The sequence below is a fragment of the Trichosurus vulpecula genome, chromosome 1, assembly GCF_011100635.1.
Source record: "Trichosurus vulpecula isolate mTriVul1 chromosome 1, mTriVul1.pri, whole genome shotgun sequence".
In the NCBI taxonomy this organism is placed as follows: domain Eukaryota; kingdom Metazoa; phylum Chordata; class Mammalia; order Diprotodontia; family Phalangeridae; genus Trichosurus; species Trichosurus vulpecula.
Genome location: NC_050573.1, coordinates 277,939,675 through 277,961,264, shown reverse-complemented (window position 1 = coordinate 277,961,264; position 21,590 = coordinate 277,939,675). Strand labels below are relative to the sequence as shown.

General features: G+C 38.0%; 1 protein-coding gene across 1 annotated transcript in view; it reads right to left on the bottom strand.

Moving 5' to 3' along the window:
* Positions 1-21,590, bottom strand: part of NKAIN3 (sodium/potassium transporting ATPase interacting 3) — a 451,267-nt gene that overhangs the window by 281,864 nt on the left and 147,813 nt on the right. The gene's annotated exons all lie outside the window — the stretch shown is intronic.

Sequence of the window (21,590 nt, the reverse complement as noted above, 5' to 3'; positions counted from 1 at the left end):
ATTCATTATGACTTTGCTCTTCTCCCTTCCTCCATATCTTACAACTTATTGACACCAGGTCCCATTTTCTTCTCCATAGACTTTTTCTTTGCTACATCTTCCAGTCTTCTCCATCAGAATGCACCTTTCTCTAACTTTTGATGTCTCACTATTTACTAGTTCCTTCCCTGCTTTCTACAAACATGCCTAAGTGTCTCCCATCTTTAAAAAAACACCACCATCCCTGCTAGTTATCATGCAAAATCTCTCCTCTATTTGCTAGTCAAACCCATTGAAAAAAGTGGTCTACAGTAGGTACCTCCACTTACTCTTATCTCTTCTCTAACCCTCTGCAAACTGGCTTCTGCCTTTATCACTCAACTGGAATGGCTCTCTATAAAGTGGCCAAATCTGAAGCCCTCTTCATCTCTCCATAGAATCCAATATTGTTGACTTCCCTCCCCCTCTTCCTGGATACTCTCTCCTCTCTGGGTTTTCATGACCTTTCTCTCTCTCTCTTGTTCTTCTTTATCTGTTTGAGTTCTTCCTTCTTGGTCTCCTTTGAAGTTTTATCATCTGCATCATGCCTGCTAAGTTTCTCTCTCTCTCTCTCTCTCTCTCTCTCTCTCTCTCTCTCTCTCTCTCTCCCCCCACCATGCCCTCCATGTGTGTGTGTGTGTGTGTGTGTGTGTGTGTGTGTGTGTGTGTGTATCACAGGGTTCTGTTCAGGGCCCTTTTGTTTTTTAATCTCTATACTCTCTCATTTCTTGACCTCTTTAGGTCTCATGGATTCAATTATCTCTCTATGAAGGTAACTCCTAGATCTGTATATCCAGCCTTAGCTTCTCTCTTGAGCCAAATACATGCACATCAGAACACATTTTATTCTCCCTAAACTCACCTCTCTTCCAAATTTTCCTGTATCTATTAAGAAAGTCTGTCACTCAGTTTTCAAAACTTGGTACTCCTCACTATCACTCTACTTAACCAACAAGTTGCCACATCTTGCTATTTCCCTGTCCATAACCTTTTTCACCTGTACTCTTGTCTCAGTCACCACCACTTATCCTGCAGGTTCATTGCTACTAGCCCATTTATTGCTCTGTACATGAGACACTCCATGTTCCACCTTTGTCTCCTGTTACTGAAATATTTCCATTTCCCCTCCTTAACTTCTGCCTTTTATAATTCCTGGTTTTCTACAAGACTTATCTCAAGCATCTGAAGCATGCTCTAATTCTACCCATCCCCTGAACCCCCAACAACCTGAAAAAGGCACTACTTGTGTCACAGTTTCTAGGCTTCTCATTCTCCTTTTTATATGATGTATACACAACACAGCTTCAAGTGGATATAATTTGAAAATATGAAATATTGACTACCCAGACTACCAAAATGAATATTATTAAATCCAGAAAATAATACATTGTTTCCTTTTTTGAATGGGTACTGACATCCTAAGCAGTCTCATGGTACATTTATAAAATATTTACACAACTGTGCGAAATAGTTGATAAGCAATGCTAAGCTTCTGACATGCTAAGATAGGATTCTTGAAAGGTAATATTCTACATCATGGCACATATTTTAAATATCACAAAAGTTGAAATATTTGAATTATGGTTTACATAATGCACCAAATGAGCATTGCAATAGAAAATAGAAAAAAATCCCAGGTTATTCATAAACTGAATCATATTCCTGGAAATCTTTCCCCTTCCCCGCAAGAATCCTTGAGTAAAGGGAATCATGAATAAAACAATTTTTCAGAACTGTTCATTTTAATTCCATTTTTTTTCTCCTAGACTCTAATAGCACTTTGGACCTCTCTGATGTACTTATGTCCTACTTTGTATGGTAGTTGTTTGCTTACTGAACTGGAAGCTCCTTGAGGTTGTGGTCTGTGTCTTATTTACCTTGAGCTGGTACTCAGCACACAGACTGTAATATTTCAGTTGAGCTAAGATCAGAGCAATGTGGATGTACCCACCAATTGTGAAAGACTTAGCTGCTCTAATCAATGCAATGATCCAAGATAAATCCAAAGAACTCACAATGAAAAATGGTATCCATATCCATAGAGATAACTGGTGAACTCTGAGTGCAGATTGGAGCTTACTTTTTTTCACTTTATTTTTCTTGCTTTCCCCCCCAATGTGGCCAATATGGAAATATGTTTTGCATCACCTTCACACATATAATTCGTATCATAACTTGCCTTCTCAATGAGTGGGAGAGGGATGAAGGGAGGGAAAGAACTGAGAATTCATAAAATAAAGTATATTTTTAAAAACCCAGTATAGATCAGAATTCAACCACACTGTCTCTTCTTTGTGATTCTTCTCCATGTCTTCTCATATATCCTCTTAAAAGTACCCAATGTGGTAGAGACCTTCTTCTATATCTTTTAGCATCCTGTAGGTACCAGTGTAGTTAGACATTATTTCCATCTGCTATTCCTTGCTTTCCCTACATGCCTCGCCCATCTCTTTTTCTGATCATATATTTCCTGCTTGGCATCTTTTATGTTACTTCTTACACAAAAATCATTGTTAATAATGTGCTGTGACCTACTTATGGTCACTGTGCATCTCTCCTTTGCCCTTTGAATAACCTATAATTTTATTCTTCTGAGATTGTCGTGTTCCATAATTCAAAACCATATTGCATCACTGGATGGATATTGGTACTAATGGGTTTTTGTGTCAGGAAGCAACTCAGGATCACCAAAAGCACTGTGTAATTTCCCAAATGCAATCCATTCTACTCTTCTGTCCAATTCTGAGTCCAACTCACTGCTCATTTCTAGTCCTTATCTAAGAGCTATGTAAAGAAGAACTATCCCAATGGGCTGTCCACCCAACTTAATGTCATAATCACAACAATAGGTACATAGTGGCCACCTGATAAGCAGCTATTAAATTAAATTATAATGTGTGGGTACACTATATTTCAATGTTCTCTTTCTCTGCCTCTCTGAAGTCTTTACCTTATTTATAGATACAGACTAACATGAGGCAGACACAAAAACAAACAAGTAGAGGAAACTCATTCTATTTCTTGTTTTAAAAAGGGAGGAGTATGGTAATGCAATAATGCACAGAGAGCTATAAAAAGAATGAATGGACAACAGGAGAATGGACAGGACTAGCAGGCTTTAGGGAACAAAATGTCATAATACTGGCTCACCAGCTCAAAAATAAAACAATCTATTCGGTACCTAATAAAATTCGTTAATGTAAATAAACATCAAAGGCGAAACTAAAAAGTAATGAGGCCAGTGTTCATCAACATTAAGTGGCATTCAGCCACCGTATATTCTGCTTTCTATACTTTATTGACATTTGTATCATAAAATTGTGTCAGGTGAAATTGCACAAGCTAAGAGAATGTATACAGCTTAAAAATCTGAACCCACTTTTTCAGGCTGCTGTAAGTGTAAGTGAATTTTATTGCCTAAATTTGTAGGCGATTAACTGATTCCATGAAATTGGAACCTATTAAATAATCAAATGCTCTTTGTGGAGTCAGACAGGGCAGTGTAATCCTTACTCAGACAACTTCAATACGTCTGTAATCTTTATCAGTTTGGATATTCCCTCCACTGATGCAGATTGCAACCCATCCATGCCTGCCCATCCTGTGCAATTCTCGTACATAGCCTTTAGTGAGTTTACTACAAGGGGTTGACTTAACATGTTGAGATTGTTCCTTGTTCTCTCTGTGTAATATTTGCAACAACACACCTTTCATCCTTTTTCCTTACCATGTGACCAACCCATCTTCTTTTTGCAGCATTCATTTTCTTGATGACGTCCTTTACTTTTGCTCTCTTAAATTCCGTATTCTATGTGTTAGCCTTGTGCCTCTCCATTGCCATCTTGTGGTGTTCATTTTCAACCCACGAAACACTACTAACTGGGGCTTGCCAATATTATTACTCCTATTTTACACAGAGGTAAACTGAGGTTTTAAGCACTTAAGTAACTTGACCATAATCAAAAAGTTCTTAAGTCTCTAGGATAGGATTTAAGCCCAGGTTTACCAGCTGAGAGTCTAGCACTCTGACCTCTACACCACATGGCCTCTCTCCAAGATGCATAGTGTTGAAAGAAGCTTTTGGAAAGGATGTTAATCAGTTTTAATGCTTCCTTCCATAAGGAGAAAATGCAACCAATATCTCTAACACTGAAGGTCAAAAATTCCATTTATTGAGGTGAGTCCATGAAAAAAGCATGGAATAAAGTTAGAAAGCTGCCATGAAAAAATAGCAAAGTAATATTCCTCACTAACTTTGCATAAAGAAGGCAGTAAGCCTTCTCCACCAGTTAATGAATGGTGAATATTAGAGTATTATGTAAATGGATCAAAATGAGATTTAAAATTTTTCATTCCTATTTTATTCTCTGCATCTTTTTCAGCAATTCGGACTATCAAGGGGTGACATTTTTTGAGGAAAAGAAAGGTGGCTTCTCTTTTATCATGCAAATATTCATGTAAATGTGAATTAAAATTAAATCATAAGTTGCAAGGACACAAAAAAGAAAACATATCAAAGTTTCTCAGAAAAACCCACCTCTCCCAGGGGGAATTAAACTTGCAAATGTATTCTCTTTTCTATTCAAAAAGAATATTTTTTTTCTTTGCAGGTGCTGGTGGGAAATCAGAAAATACATTCAAATGGAGATTCGGTCAAAAAAATATATATATATATGTATGTACATATATATGTATATACATCTTATTGGGCACCATAAGTATTCTGAGCTTTTAAAGTACTTCAAAGGCTCAATTAAGGTACTGAGAAGAGACAAAGTGGAGGCATTCCTAATGGAAGTCTCTTCTCCAAAGGAAATGGCAGAAAGGATTTTTCATGTATTGAAAAGCTTGGTTTAGTCAGTTCTACTCCATGTAAGAAAGTGGCCAACCGGTTTATTTTCCATAACACTGTCCTGAGTGAGGTGCCCACTAACCTTAGAATTTATTTTCAAGTAGGTTTAAGCCTTGAATCTGCTCCTCAGTATGTGGGAAATGCAGTAGGAACACTGCAATTGATTTCCACTCATTCCAGGCCCACAGAAACAAGCCAGTAATAAAGAAACATAGCTGCATGCACTTGACCATGGGCAGCATGTGAAAACTAGAAGGACTTTAGAGATTATGTAGTTCAACATCTTGGTTTTGCAGATGAGGATGTGGGTACAGAGGAGAGGGGTAACTTGTCCAAGGTCACAAACGTAGAGGCAGAACCAGGAAATAGACCCGTCTTCTGACTGACAGGCTAGTACTCGTTCCATCAATCATCATGCTTCTAAACTAAAGCCTAGGTCAGTTTTGAATGACTCTCTTCCAAGCTCAACATCTTGAACTTAGTGGTGGTTTTTACATGGTAATAAGAAGCATCTCTTTAATTTATTTGCTTCCCTTTCCCCACAGAAAGGGGGAGACTGGCTGTTTAGCTAGGCAGATTGAAAAAGTACTGAGAAAGGTCCCTTCATCTCAACTTAACTGCTTCAGGGTCTGCCATGGTGCTTGAAATTATATAATTAAAGATCAATTCCTTTGGGTTAAGCCAAGGGTGGGAAACCTGAAGCCTTGAGGCCACATGTGGTCTTCCAGGTCATTGAGTGTGGCCGGCCTTTTGACTGAGTCCAAACTTTACAGAGCAAATCCTTTTATTAAGGGGATTTGTTCTATGAAGTTTGGATTCAGTCAAAGGGCCACACTTGAGGATCTAGAGGGGCACATATGACTTTGAGGCCACAGGTTCCCCACCCCTGGAAACCACAGGCTTTCTAGGAATTCTTGAATTTAATGTCCTGTGTTTAAAATTGTTCTTTAAGGAAGGGGTTATTAACCTGTTTAGGGGATCATGGAGTCCTTTGGCAGTCTGGTAAAATCTACAAAACACTTCAAAATAATTGTTTTTTTTAATAGCATGAAATAAATAATTAGGATTATGAGGAAAATCAAGTATATTAAAATCACTATTAAAAATAAGTTCCCAGATTCCTGTTTAAAAATCTGGGCACAATCTTAAAGGCACATTGAAGGGTTCAATGCCAGTTTGACCCATTCCTAAGATACTTACATAAACAGACTATTTTTCTCTCAGCAATCAAATAAGATGGAGAGTATCGAATGGAAGTGAACCCCTATCCCAACCACATGCCATAAGATACTTCACTAACTGTGGCCTATCGATGACTGAGACACTTGAAGAACTTTGAAAATTCCCCTTTCTACATGATGCTAAGTCATCAGTGAGTTATTTAAATTTCATACTCTGCACCAAAAGCCTGGTGAAGGCATAAATAGTCACATTGAAAAGCCATTCAGCTGCTTTACACTACAGCTTGGGGCATTTCTTTTGTGATGTTGTAAGGTTGATTTTTTTATGTTGATTCAAGTCAGCAAGCATTTATTAAGCTCTTACTATGTGCCAGGAACTCTGCTAAATTCTGGGAATACAAAGAGAGGAAAAAGACCATCCTTGTTTTCAAGATACTCACAGTCTAAGTTGGGGACACAACATATAAATATCTATATCTATCTATCTATCTATCTATCTATCTATCTATATACCAATAAAATGCTCAATAGAGGGAGGGCACTAGTTTTATAGGGAAGGCTTCCTGCAGAAGATGGGATTTTAGCTAAGATGGGAAAGCAGTCAGGCAATCCAGGAGATATAGATGAGGAAGGAGAGAATTCCAGACGTGAGGAACAGCCAGTGAGAATGCATTGGGTGGGGATATGCCTTGTGTGAGGAATAAGAAGGAGGCCATTGTTCCTAGATTACAAAGTATTTTGGGGATAGTCATCTATAAGAAGACTGGAAAGATAGGAGGGGACCAAGTTATGAAGGTCTTTAAAAGCCAAACAAAGGATTTTATATTTGATTCTGAAGGTGAGGTAATAGGGAGCTATATGAATTTATTGAATAAGAGAGCTATATGGTCATATCTGTGCTCTAGGAAGATCACTTTGATAGCTGAGGGGAGGATAGAGTGGAGCAGACATGTAAGGCTACTGTAATTGTCCAGGTGTAAGGCAATGGCCTGTACCAGGGCACTGGAAGAATCAGAGCAGAAAAGGGAGGTAAATGAGCAATGTTATGAAGGTAGAATCTACAGGATGTGAAAACCAGCCAGAAATGGGAAAAAGGGGAGTGAGGGATCACAGATGACACCCAGGATATAAGTCTTGGAGACTGGGAGAATGGTGGAGCTCTGGACAGTAACAGAAAAGTTAGGAGCAGGGAAGGTTTGGGGGGAAAGGTAGGTTAATAATAATAAAGACCATCAGTTCTGGATATGTTGAGATTAGGATGTCTTCAGGAAATTCAGATGAGATCTATCTCACATTATAGAAAAGCTTTAGCACTGTTAGATCACAGATGTCTTGGTACATAGTACTACAATATTTGGTACAATCCCCATGAATGTATGAGTCCAAGTTGGAAGACAACTTCAATTATGGCATCTCAATAATCAGTGAAGACAAAATGTGATAAAAATATGCATATCTATTTACCCAGATAGCCTACTCATAGGCATATATCCCAAGTAGGTATAGTGGCAACCATACTGGCATACCCAGGGCAGCTGCTAGCACAGGTTCTTAGATCTGCTTTACTAGGAAAGATAGCTGTTTAAGGAGTCAAGAATCTTCTTTAATTACATAAAATCCAAACAGAGAAAATACATGCAGAGAAATAAAGACCAACAGACAAGGCTCTTTACTGCCTGAACCAAAGCAATATTGCTGTATACTTCACATATGTCACTGGATAGGCACTTCTTCAGGGTCAGCCCACAGAGGGCATCACAGCTATGTGACTAGAATTCATGTGACTTAGGCTTTCTTGTGACTTAAGCAGGTCACCTTGGAGCAGTCAGGGAGCTCTGAAAGTACAGTTACTCAGTCTGGACCAGGGAGTCACAAGATCCTTTTCATAAACAAACCCCCAAAGCAAACTACCAACTCAGAGTATATATATACTTCTCAGTGCCAGAAGGCATCACAACCTTGTGACTCAGTGCCTAATTAGAAATTAACAAAAGGTGTGAAAGCCTTTCTACAAGCAAGCTTCCCCTAAGCAAGCTTCCCTTAATGGGCTCCACCTGAGGCCTATTAATGGGCAGAGAAGATCTTATTATATCCCATTAACATTACAGTAGGTCAAAGATAAAATGTCCCACATACAAAAAAATATTCATATTAGCTATTCTTAGGGTAGCAAAGAACTGGAAATAAAGTAGATGTCCATTGATGGAAGAATGGCTGACTAAATTATGGTACACAAATGAAATGGGCTGATAATTAGTTGCTTATTTTACCTCTGGTGTTTTTGCACCCCCTTTTTGCTCCTCAGTCAATATATTATTTTCTTACCAGTGTTTATAGATTTTATATAGCTAATACATATAAATATAATTGGAAATATATTTTGTGTAGGGTCCCCAGGATTCTCACCTTTAGGTAGTACATTTATGATACCTCCTTTAAAAACAGATGGCTTCAGTTGTATCCAACAGGAATCTGGTAAATTGCCTTGCTGGGAATTCATCCACCAATTTGAAGAGTGACAGTAAGAAAAAAATACGGATTTTCATCTGGATCTACCATTTTTCATTATTGCTGAGAAATTACAGTTTCAGTCTCTTCTCGTGCTGTAAGCATTCTGTCCTTCATTTTATTAAAGGTATTAAAGTTCCTTATTTCATATTTGATCAACTTTAGGCTTTCTTCACATTGTTCTTTTTTTGACTGTATATATGACCAGAAATCTTCTATATCTTACTTCTTTGGGAAGGGTTCCCAAGGGTCTCTTTTAGTTTCCTTGCTTCTCAAGGTCTATAGTATAATTTTTTATTGTTGCTAACTTGTTTATTGTGTCCTTTATTTTGTCAAGCTTATCATCACTAAGACAGCCAGACTACAAATCTATGCTATTTACCAAATCAATTACATCAATCACCCTGGGCAGAGTGCTAACCCAATCAATGATGTCACTAGGGTTCAACTGATTTATATTTCAAAGTTCCACTTAGGCTTTCTCCACTAGGGTTGGTCTGAGGTCTCATGGCACCCAAAGTCTTTGCTGTTAATCATCCTAGCTGACATTCCCACACTTTGTCATTAGTACAACCTCATGACATGGATGAAGAACTGGGGCTAGAAATAATAATAATGGTGATGAACACAAAAATAAATCATACCCAGACTGACACATACAACAGAGACACATCAAGTCTCCTTTTTGTTCTTTTGCCGTAAGAGGGCACAATAAACTGGACCCCATCAAAAATGCTATTTCCTCACTTTCTAGAAATGATTTGGTGCATTTGGCACTGACCACTATTGCAGATAAAAAAAGAAGGGGCATAGAAATGATTAAAGATGTGAGTGCTTTAACAAAATGGGAAGCTTCTTATCATTTAAGTGAAAGTTTCATACTGCTTTTTTGTCAATTATTTCTTCTGTTCCAAGTTATACAACATTGCTGATTAATTAGGGGCAATCATAAGAAATAACTTCATTTCTAAACCAAGATAGATTAATTGAATAGAAATGGAGGCATTACTTAAATCTGAAGAGAGAAAAGCTGAAGAATATAAAGGCATTGAAATCCCCACTTAACCCAAAGCCCAGAAGTATTTCCTTATAGTGAACTAGATAGAAAACATATATCAATAATTTTAATGATTTTGAACAAGAGATGTGTTTATAAAGGCTCAAAGAATCAAAGCTGTACACATAACAAAATTTAATATCAGTTAAGGAAAATACCATAGAGGAGGAGGATGTGAAAAATTTCTGGCTGTTGATATAGTCAGAAGAAATTTAATAAAAAGAATGTCCAAGTTGGATCAAACACAAAACAGAGAACTGATATAACATTAAAAAAAAGAATGACAGAATGGTTATATCATGGGAGATGACTCAGACTTTAGGGTCTCTGCTAAAGTAGCAGGTCTGGATCAAATACATAATTATTTGCTCAAAAATATCACAGTGGCTCACAAATTACTAGTAAAGTATTTAAATACCTTAATCTCTGATACAAGCTTAAATATTTTTATTCAAATGTAAAAATCAATTATTTAATTCACTCATGAAATAAATCCATAATATATCAGGTATAAGATAATAATAGCATATTGGTATCTTCTCCAAGAATCATTTCAATCTAGTACTTATGGAAATATATGATGATAATGACAAGGACTATGATGATGATATATGATGAATGAAAAGACCTAGAGCCAAAGTTTCTAGCTAACAAATTACCAATTTATTAATTAGACTAGCAATTAATCAATAAATTGATGATCAGTGGTCTCTCTTGGTATGCAAGGAGAAAACCATGGAGATCCCTGAATGCTTAAATAACTTTGGAAAAAAAGGTGCCACTGACAGGTGATAACCCTGATTGGTGAACAATTAATGAAGGGGTGGGCATATTAACGTGGAGGCAGATTAAAACTCTTCAGCTCCTCCTGTTGAGAAGTGACTTGATCATGAGACTCAGCTGCCTCCAGCAATCTGGAAAAAGGAACTCATCTCTACCCAGATCACTCTGGTTGCTTTTCTCTTTCATAAGCTTGGTCACCCTAAATTCTAATGGAGGGTGTGGAAAGGCATAAGCCTATTCTTAAGGGCAAGAATTTGCCTAGATTAAATTCCGTTTGTAAGATTTTCTGGTTGGAACAAGAGCATGGAGCAATCTTATCTATCAGCAATGTCCTTCAGAGATTGACTGACTGACCTGAAAGCCCCATCCATGAATGAGGAAATAGAAACGAAAAAAACTTCAATCCTAATTTAACAATTTATTATTAATACAAATGAAAAATAATCATTTCTCTCTAATAATAATAAAAATAATTTAGTGACTGATCCTAGGACCATTTATCATTAAACCCATTTAAAAAAAAGAATGCAATGAGGTATTGTTATTATAATAAAACTAATTCTAATAATAATAATACTTTTTTATTTTATTACTGGAAATAATGGGAGTCCAATGAAGAATTATTTGCCCATGCCTTCTTTCTAATATCTAACACCACATGCTGGCAAAAGCAATCACGTTTGGATGATCAAATGTATTACTAATGATCCCTCCTGTCCAGGGATGCCAGCTTGACAGCATTGTTCAGTTATTACTTTTTCAGTCACAAAAACTAATTGGAGAGTCTCACAGTCATGATCACAAATTGCTCCAGTGAACATCCTTGATCAAACACTTGCCACCAGCAAATGTGACCCAAATTTGTCTGGCAAATTTCACTACAATGAGGGCTGAACTGAGCACACATCATTCTTTATTTCACAGATGTTATTGTCATGTAGGATCTAAGGCTTAATTTGCTCACTTGACATAAAATTAATTGTTCAAGACACTGGGCTTAAAGGCTTCTACTTTGTGAAATGCACATTTCCATATATTTAATAAAAGCAAATATTTACTATTTCCCAAATATGGAGAGAATAAAAGTAGAAAGAGGGTCTGAATGAAAAAAATTGGAAATGAAATATTCTTTTCCCTCATACTTGGTCTCTTTCAAATCCTGCTGCCCAAGATTTCATCTCTCTGAACACACAACATCCCTAGTTTCCTCCAAATTTCAGCTCAAGTGCCATCTTCTATGAAAGACCTTTCCTGATCTCTCCAGAAATATCTCAAAGGACATGCCCTCTCCCCAACAATTGCTTTATGTTGACTTACATCTTGCCTCTGCAACTCTCTAAATAGAATGTAAGCTCCTTGAGAACAAGAACTATTCATTTTCTTTCCATATCCCCTATTTCTAGCATAATAGAAGCTTAATAACGCTTGTTGAATTGAACCAAATTGAATTGAAAACTTGTTGAGTGTAGAATTGCCTTTGTCCAACTGTTTAAAAGATTTACCTAAATGACTAAATTCAATTGTAATATAATGATTTTTAAGATGAGTTTTATGTAGACTATTTCACTGATTAGTTCTAAGTAATAGCATCACTGAGAAGGGAGGTAGTTATTCTTCTGTATTTCATAGTTTCTTCGGTTTCTATTTTATATGTTGAGAGCCTTTAAATATAAAGTTGAGGGCCTTGGGCGTTTAAAAACGGATTTCAAGGCAAGTGAATAAAGCAAGCTCCTGGTACCACGTTGTTTGCCTTAGAATGTGATGATCTCTGGTATGAGGGGAGATGAAAGATGAAGGATGCATTTTTATATGTTTATTTTGCTTTGTACTGACATTTGTTGCTTTTTACTTTTTTTGTTGTTGTTGTTTGTGCCAGTGCGAATTGTGCGAATTGTGATTTTATGAATGCATTAACCCATTGGGAGGTCTTCTGGTTTTATTTTTAAATTCTGGTGTCTCTGTTTCAGATGAGTTGCTCTCTGGCATTCGGTGCTACTTAAAGTGCTTCAATCTTGTTCTCCATTATATTTGTTGCTCCTGATTACAATTTGTCATCTGTTGAATAGGAGCAGCAGCTCTGGCATTTCTCAGGGTTGTAAAGTGGGGCTCATTCAGAGAGACTCAATAGTGAAATGTGTACTCACATTAAAAATGCAATCTATGTCCAAAGAATCAACTTTAAGGAAACTTAAGTCTCTTGAAGATGGATAAATGTGATATGCTAATAAATATTAACTCCTTGTAAACTAATTTTGAATACTGGCTTTTATTATAAACTGTTTCAGTTTAATAAGTATATTTTATGCTCAAACATACCATTTTCTGTTCTGCATTTTTCTCTAAGTGCTCTAAGGAGCTTTTCTGGTGAATAGAAGGTAAGGAACATTCTAAACTGCATTCTGTTCCCTACTATGCAGTTTTGATGATTCTGATCAAATAAAATGTTTGTAAAGCACTTAGCACAGTGCCTGGCATATAGTAGGTGCTTAATAAATACTTATTACTTTTCCTCCTTCTTTTTGTGTATATAAAAGTAGTTACTGGGTTGAATATATGGAGAGAGGCCTCTAATCCTTGTTTTTTTCAATGTAGGAATTGACTTTGGAGGGGGAAAGCTCATAGCAAAATATGCCAAGATATGTCTTTGAACCTATCTTTACTTTACTCATGGTAATGGGAGTACTACTGGGGCCCTGTGGGTCAGTTGTTCTTATACCAGGAAAATGGCTCAGGTATATACTCATCTGTAGATTAAATCTGTCAGAAAGGAAGAAAGGAAGGAAGGAAAGAAGGAAGGAAGGAAGGAAGGAAGGAAGGAAGGAAGGAAGGAAGGAAGGAAGGAAGAAAGGAGGAAAGAAGGAAGGAAAGAAGGAAGGAAAGAAAGAAGGAAGGAGGAAAGAAGGAAGGAAGAAAGGAAGCAAGGAAGGAAGGAAAGGAGGAAGGAAGGAAGGAAGGAGGGAGAAAGAAAAAGGAGGAGGAGGGGAAGAGGGAGATAAAAGGGAAGAGGTGAAGAGATGGGGAAAAATGACGAGAAGGAGGAAACAAGTCTTTTAGAATCTGGCCTGTGTTCAGAATACTATTGCTCATTAGAATCCTATGTTCCCCCAAAGTTTCTCTCTAGGCCTCAGTTCCATCTTTTTATCTGCACTGTGGTTAATTTTTATCTTGGAAAGTAACTGGTAGATTAAGTGGTTTATCCCAAAAGGTCTCACTCCATTTTCCAAAGTAACAGGCCATAGGCTTAATTATAAAGCAGAAGGAAACTGAAGAAACCCACAACTTCTTAGAGAAGTCCTATTAATTTCTCTCACAGCTACAAATGAGTCTTTAGATTAGCTAGAAAATCTGATTTTTTTAAAAAATTGCTTTGGGGGCAAATCCCTCACATTTAGAATTTGAGCTGCGGCTAAATTTGCATCGCAAAATTGGATTAAATGCCTGAAAATAGCAGTTCACAGAGGAAATCTCAAGAGCTCCTTAATTGTCCAGACCAAAGTTGGTGCTGCAGGAGGGATGATCAACTTCATATGAGCCTTCTAGAATCATTAATCTGCTCTTTAAAAAATTCTTGAGCTTCATGAGATTGCAGCTCTTTCATACCAAACACATATCAGCAGTTCAGTGCTTAGCAGATGTTCAAAAGCATTCCTTTCTTTTTTTCTTTAGTGTAGTGAGACATTTAAAAAAAGGATTTACTAATGTGTGTGCTCAGGACTTCTTTCTGCTTCTGCAGTTGTAAGCCTAGTTATCCTCTTTCACATTTAAATAAGACACTGTTATTGAATGCAGGCCACAGCCTTCTGGCCTTCCCTTCCCTTCTATCCCCCACCCCACTTCGTCCCAAAAAGCCCATGCCTTCCTTATACTTATCACAGCAGCCTAAATGATGCAGGAATTTCATTGAAATAACTACCAGTTGTCTCCTTTATTAGATACATTTTTTCTGTTTCTTAAAAGAATAAAAAGTTACAAAGTAAAATGTCACTCATTTGAACTTTCCAGAGACTTGGTAGAGTTGTGGCCCAAAAGACCAAAGGGCTAGAGCTCCCCCCACAAAAAAAAATCAAATTTGAAAGAAACGAGAGATTGATTTTTGAGTGGCTTGCCTTTATATACTCTCAGTCTACATATGTTTCATAAACCTGGGTCTCTCGAGACTATAGGTTATCTTGATTTCAAAAATACGTTTGATTTCAATGTGCAAAATTTAGGATTGTAGATTAAAAATTAGCAGAGATCTTAAAAGATCTTCTAATTAAACTCTCCCAATTTACAGATTAATAAACTAAACATAAGATCATAGCTCTAGAAATGAAAGGGAACATATAAACTCATAAACCTTTCAGTGCAATGGCCTTTTTATAGATGAGGAAGCACAGGAAGATGAAATCTTTTGTTCTTGGTCTCACAGGAAATAAGCGGCAAAGCTGTTAGTTGAACCCAGACCTTTGAGATCAATACCAAATACAGTTTCTATTGTATCACACTTCTCCATATTGCCATGTGTGAAAGATCTGAAGCTGCTTTTTAAGCAATGTGGTCGGGCACATAACCAGTATTGGCTGGCTGTATCTTCTTTGTCTATATGAAGATTTGTACGAATGGATAAATACATTACAAATAAATTTAATCCAATTAAACAAATATATTATGGGCAGTTAGGTGGTGTAGTGGATAGAGCACTGGTTTTGGAATCAGGAAGTCTTATTTTCCTGAGTTCAAATCTGGCTTCGAATACTTAGTAGCTGTATGACCCTGGGCAAGTCACTTAATGTTGCTTCTGTTGCATCTGTAAAATGAGCTGGAGAAGGAAATGGCAAAACCACTGCAGTATCTTTTGCCAAGAAAACCCCAAAATGGGGTCACAAAGAATAAGACATGACTGAAAACAACTGAACAACAACCAAGAGGAAGGCATTCCAATAAAAGTGAACTAGCTACCTGAGCAAAGTTATTGGGTGTGTGTGCAGAGTATTATGTTTACAAAACAGTGAAAATTCTAATTTGTTTGCTGGACAGAGTGCTTGTAAGGGGGTAGCACAAAATAATTTTGGCAATGTAGAAGTTCATATGGTAGAGAGTCTGAATAACAGCTTGAAGTATTTCTTTTTCTCCCATTAGTGATTAGAAGACTTTGAAAGTTTTTGGCCAGGAAAAAGTGATATTTAATTAAATGTGACAAGAGGACATCCAGATGGAAACTTCCAGCAGACTGCTGGAAATACAAAGGCTGTTACACAAAATACCAGACATCAGTAAACAGGTTAAAGCCGGAGATACAGATCCAGGAATCAGTTGCACCAAGTAGATAATTGCAAACCAAATTTAGTGCGTATCTGATATGTTTATCTAATTTCACACTTATATACTAGGGAGTAGATGCCATCACTCTGTGTGGAGAGTATAAAGGAAAAAGAGCCATAGGAAATGCCTGTGTATATAGGAGATGGGAGAAAGAAGAATCCACGAAAGAAAAAGAGGAGGAATGGTTAGAGAGGCAGGAGAAGCGTGGGTGGCACATCATTGAAGCCGGTGACATAGGGACCACAGAATCATCTGCTCAGAAATCTTCAGCTGGAAGGGACTACCTAGACTATCAAATCCATCCTACTCATTTCATGGTTGCACAATCTGAGCCTGAAGGACTTTAAGTGATTTGCCCAAGATCACATAGGTAGTCAGTGTCAGATATGAACCCAGTAGCTATATTGATAAACTAAACAGGCCATGAGAGTTTTCACTACTAAAAAATTTTATATATATATATATATATATATATATATATATATGTATGTATATATGTATATGCATATACACAGTCATATACTTATGTATACATATACATACACATGTGTGTATATATGTATGTGTGCATACACACACATATATGTATATATATCAGCAAAGTGGTGAGAAAGACTTGGCTACTCTGATCAATACAATGATCCAAGATAATTCCAAAGAACTCATGATGAAAAAATGCTATCCACCTATAGAGAGAGCACTAGTGAACTCTGTGTACAAATTGGAAGTATAATTTTCTTACTTTTTTTGCTTTCTTTTTTTGCAATATGTCCAATGTGGAAATATGTTTTACATGAATCCACATGTATGATTGAAATAATTTTGTTCCTTCCTCAGTTGATGGGGGAGGGGTGAGTGGAAAGGAGAGAATTTGGAACTCAATATTTAAAAAGCAAAGCATGCTAAAAATAAATGAATAATAAATTTATTTAAGAAAAAAATTATTTAAGAAGAATATTGTTTAAAACTCTAAACTAGAAAAGGCTTCTGAAGATGGTTATTCTCATGGTTAATAATTTGTCAATGGCAGGCAAAGTTAGCAAAACTTTGAATGGCACTTTTATCATTAGCCTAGGAAACATATCCTTGTTTTCCATTTAACAACATACTCAGGCTTTTACAATTGGCTTTGAGGTAAACTATGGGAGAAGAATGGTCACATTTTGTAGGTTGCTGCTTGGGGTGGAATATTGAAACAAAAGACTCAGGATTGTGTGATTTGCTTTTAACACATTTCACAGGAAGACAAACTACCTGTTTTCTCTATATTTAGAGACTATTGTGAAAACTACATGAGAACAAGGGATAAATACATTCTTTGAAAAACAATTTTATTTTTTTTGGGTGGGGAGGGGAACGAGATCTCTCATTTAATTGGTATAGAAAGTTCCTGGTGAGGAGCTTGTTCCACCAGTGCAGCTCAGTACCTTCTCTACAACTTATATTCCTAGAGAGTTACATAGAACATAGAGAGGTTTAGAGACCTGCTTGGGGTCAGATAGTCAACATGAGTCAGAAGTAGGACTTGGATCCAGGTTTTCCTGACTCAGAGGTTAGCTCTCTAACCACTCGGATATGCTATCTCTTCTCTAGAGAATGAATAATTAGTAATAAAATGGAGTAAATTTACAATCCTGGTGTTTCCAGCCTCAGATGAACTACAGCTGGTGGACTGGCAAACCAGCTGAAGTACCAAGGTACCCTGAGGCAGAGAGGAGGCAGCACAAATAAAGATGAGAAAACCACAACTATCATCACACCTTAGGCCCCAAAAGAGGAAATGATCCAGGATGTCACAGCCAAGAACCTCATACACAGCAGTGCCTCTGACCCCTGGGCTGGTGGACCTGCCTCTAGCCTTCCTTCACTAATGTTGTACAGTTGAGCAATCCAGGTAAGAGACATCTCTCATTGGGGAAATTTAACCAATAAATAATGTGAAGCCATTTCTCGAGCATGATATCATGTATTAATAAGGACATGTGATCTATTAATAAAGTATAGGTCAATGGCCTGGATCCATTTGAGCCAAAGACTCAGAGTGAAAGCCTACATCAGCTTTGTCTGTTTTACCTAAGTGTGTCTTCTTTCTGATTGGCCTGACAGTGCATCATTGGAACCTTCCCTGGCAATCCCAATTGGCAATATTTTAATGAGGAGGTACACCAAGAGTCCTCAACTCCTCCCCATTACCTCATTGAGTAGGGGAAGACTAATGCTCAGGTGGATGAATCTTTGGAAAGGGGAGGACTAATTCTCAGGTGGGTGAATCAATCTACAACGAGGGAAAATGGCTTTCAAATATGGCTGTTTAGCTCTTCTCTGATCCTTAAGAACTGGAATGTTAGCTGGTCTATGAAACCCAACAAACTTGGCCAGAAAAGTATAAACCATCTCAACCAGGTTTTTTCATTTGTTTTTGTCAGGCAATCAAGGTTAAATGACTTGCCCAAGGCCACACAACTAGTAAGTGTCAAGTGTCTGAGACTGGATTTGAACACAGGTCAGGTCTTCCTGATTCCAGGATCAGTGCTCATGCTCTAACCACTATGCAACCTAGTTGCCTCTTCAACTCGGTTTTTATTGGCTTATTCTCCTCCCACTGCTTTTTTCTGACTAGTTCCTCTCAAGCCTTGTTGAGGGGAATAGCAAGGACAAAGGGACATGTCCCTAAGGAGGAATCCTGGCTGTTTACAAGGTAAAGAAAAGTAAGGATGCCTACCCAGGTAGGTCTCTTGGGGGCTGGGAGTAGGTTACATTCCTCAGCAAGAATGGAAGAGGTAAGAAATGGAAGACTTAACAGAAAAGGGAATTATACAGATTAAGAATCTAATGATACAGTATTAAAATTAATTTTTCTCACATTCCCCCTTCTACTTAGCAGTCACAGCTACTAACGATTCAGAAAAAGATATTTCTCACCATCAGAGTTCTCGGCACTGACAAAATGAATCAATGTCAGAAATAGATATGGTTTTATCAGTCATATTGACACTAAACAATCTGTCAATAAGCATTTATTGTCTACTGTGTGCAAGGTACTGTGCCAAGCACCAGAGATACAAAGAGGCAGAATACAGTCCCTCCTTCAAGGAGCTCACAATATAACAAAAGAGACGATAAGCAAACAAGTATGTCCAAACACATTACAAGTATGTACAAAATCATTTACAGGAAAAATAGAAAATAACAAAAAAGTGTTGGGAAAGGCTTTTTGTAGAAGATGAAATTTTAGCAGGAACTTAAAGGAAGCCAGTAGGCAGAGATGAGGAGAGAGCTCATTCCAGGCCTGAGAGCCAGAGAAAATGCCCAGAGCTGAGAGACAGTGTGTTCATGGAATAGCCAGGAGGCTAGTGTCCTGGATCAAAGAGTTTGTGGTAAGGAGTAAGGTGTAAGAAGACTGGAAAAGGAGGAGGAGGCCAGGTTGCGAAGGGCTTTAAATGTCAGACAAGATTTTGTATTTGATTCTAGAGGCAAGAGAGAACCACTTGAATTTATGGAGCATGCCTCTGTGTGTGTGTGTGTGTGTGTGTGTGTGTGTGTGTGTGTGTGTATGTGTGTGTGTGTGATTAGACCTCTGCTTTAGGGAAATCACTTTGGTGGCTTAATGGATTGGAGTGGCAAGAGGCTTGAAGCAGGAAGATCCATCAGCAGGTGTGTAACAGTCCAGGCATGAGGTAATGAGAGCCTGCACCAGGATGGTGGTGATATCAAAGGAGAGAAATAAGCTTATTCGAGAAATATGGCAAGAAATTGACAACATGCGAGATAGTCTGAGGGTCTCTAAGAGCAAAGTGTTGCCCTCCTTGTGACAGAGAGAAGTACATCTAGAAACGGTGTAGTCCTCAGAAGCCAGCAGAGAGTTCCATCTAAGAGCAACTTCGTGAGGAGTCTACAGAGGGAGAAGTAGAAGAGTCTGGAGTTGTCCAGTAAACATTTTTGAAGCACCTACTATGTTCCAGATGCCATACTAAGTGATGGAGACACAAATACAAAAAAGAAAGACAGAAGGAAGACTACAAAAGGAAGCTGAAAAGTTGTGGGCAAGGAGGGGTGGGGTAGAGGGTAGAAAATATCCTGGGCACAGATGGAAAAAACAATGGACTACAGCAGCCAAGGATGAGGAATGAAAAGATGCCTGCCCAGGGTACTCTCTTTAAATGAAGATTTTACACTTCAAGGCTCCACCCTCCAATGAGAAGGCCAGAGGATACTAATGAGGTGTGAATACTGAGGCTGAGTGGATCTTGAAGGGTGGTAAGTGTCAGACAGATAATACACAGGAGGCACTGGAGGTTTGGCCTCCAGCCTCTAACAGGTTCACCCTTGATCTGGTCAGACAGGAAAGACAGTTTCAAAGAGGTTAATAATAAGCTTTATTCTAGTCTAGTCTTCTCTAACACAGTATTGCTGATAACAGAAGCACTACAAACAGCATTGCCTCATCACCCTTCTTGCAGGGGCAGGCAAGAAGGAGGGGTAACTACCCCTACTTCTCCATGGGGCCAGTAGAGATGGGAACAACTTGAACACTCAGCCCTAAAGGGTTCCCCTAAATCCCCTCAAGCCTCAATGGAGGCTGGTTGAGGCAAACACAGATTCCCCACTCCCAAAACTTGATAGGGGCCGATCAAGGCATACATAGCATCCCAGCCTGTGCATTCAACCAAAGGTTCCCCAACTCGCTGACCACCGACCACCTGTTTTATAGGGCATCAGACAAAGAGGGCATATTGCCAGCGATGGCCTCACAAGTTTACATCACCTCATCCCTATATCTTGCTGTGCAGTCCCAGTGGATGTTTACAGTTTCAGCCCACATGTTAATATTATTTATCCTTATTTAATGCGCAAGTGTGGTGGAGATGTTTGGAACCATGAGCCTGGGAATTCATATCTAACACCTGGGAAACAGAGATTGTTATCCCCACGGATCCTGGGAAACTGAACTCCAAGAAATAATGACAAAAATCCACTTTACACACACTAAAGTTCACCTTACTTACAATAAGGTTTCCCAAGGATGAGATTCCTGGAGACATAATGAGTATCACAGGGGTTGAGAAATACTTCTTGGCCACATGTATTTTCTACACTGTGACTCACTACTATGGGTAATTTAAGTTTGCACCGGCTCTTCCCAGGAACCTTACCTACGCAAAGGGAAAGAGTGCCCCTGCTTAAAGGTAATTGTTTTATAACTACTATTCTTCTTACACTTTCTCAGCAAGTCCCTTTTCTAAAAACTGGTGAAGTTTAACTGATTTTGATTGACAATATGGAGCCCATTAGACTCCTTCCATATCCTGAACGGAGCTTGTGAGTACTAGTACTAGAAATTTCAGGTTCCCAGGGTTACCCTTATAATACTCAGAGGAGGAGGAGTTTGCCAGGCTCATAAGAATTTGAGTACAGAATGAGAGATTGGAGATTGGAGATCAGGTACTATACGTCTACATTGTATCACTACATAATGCTATAAGCTGGGAAAAGGCAGTCCAAAGAAAATTACAGAGGGTTTTCATTTAGGCAAGTATTAATTATTTAAGTCCTCTCAATTATGAGGTTGCATTTTGCTTTGGTCTGGCCCTGTGATTTGGTGACTTAACTCTCAACAAAGATTGACTGTCCTGAAGTTTATTATTATCTTAGAAAGTTTCCTTGGGCATTAAAAGTTTTAGTGACTTGCTAGCATGTATCAGGTGTGGAATATTAGCCTAAGCCTTTCTGATTCAGAGACCTACTTCTCTCTCCACTAGTCCCCACTGCCTCCCAATAACGTTACATAATGAAGCAAAAGTCACGAAGATAATCACTAATGAACTAACCACCTATTAAATTTACCCTCAGTCAAAGATGGGCAGCTAGGTGGTACAGTAGATAGAGT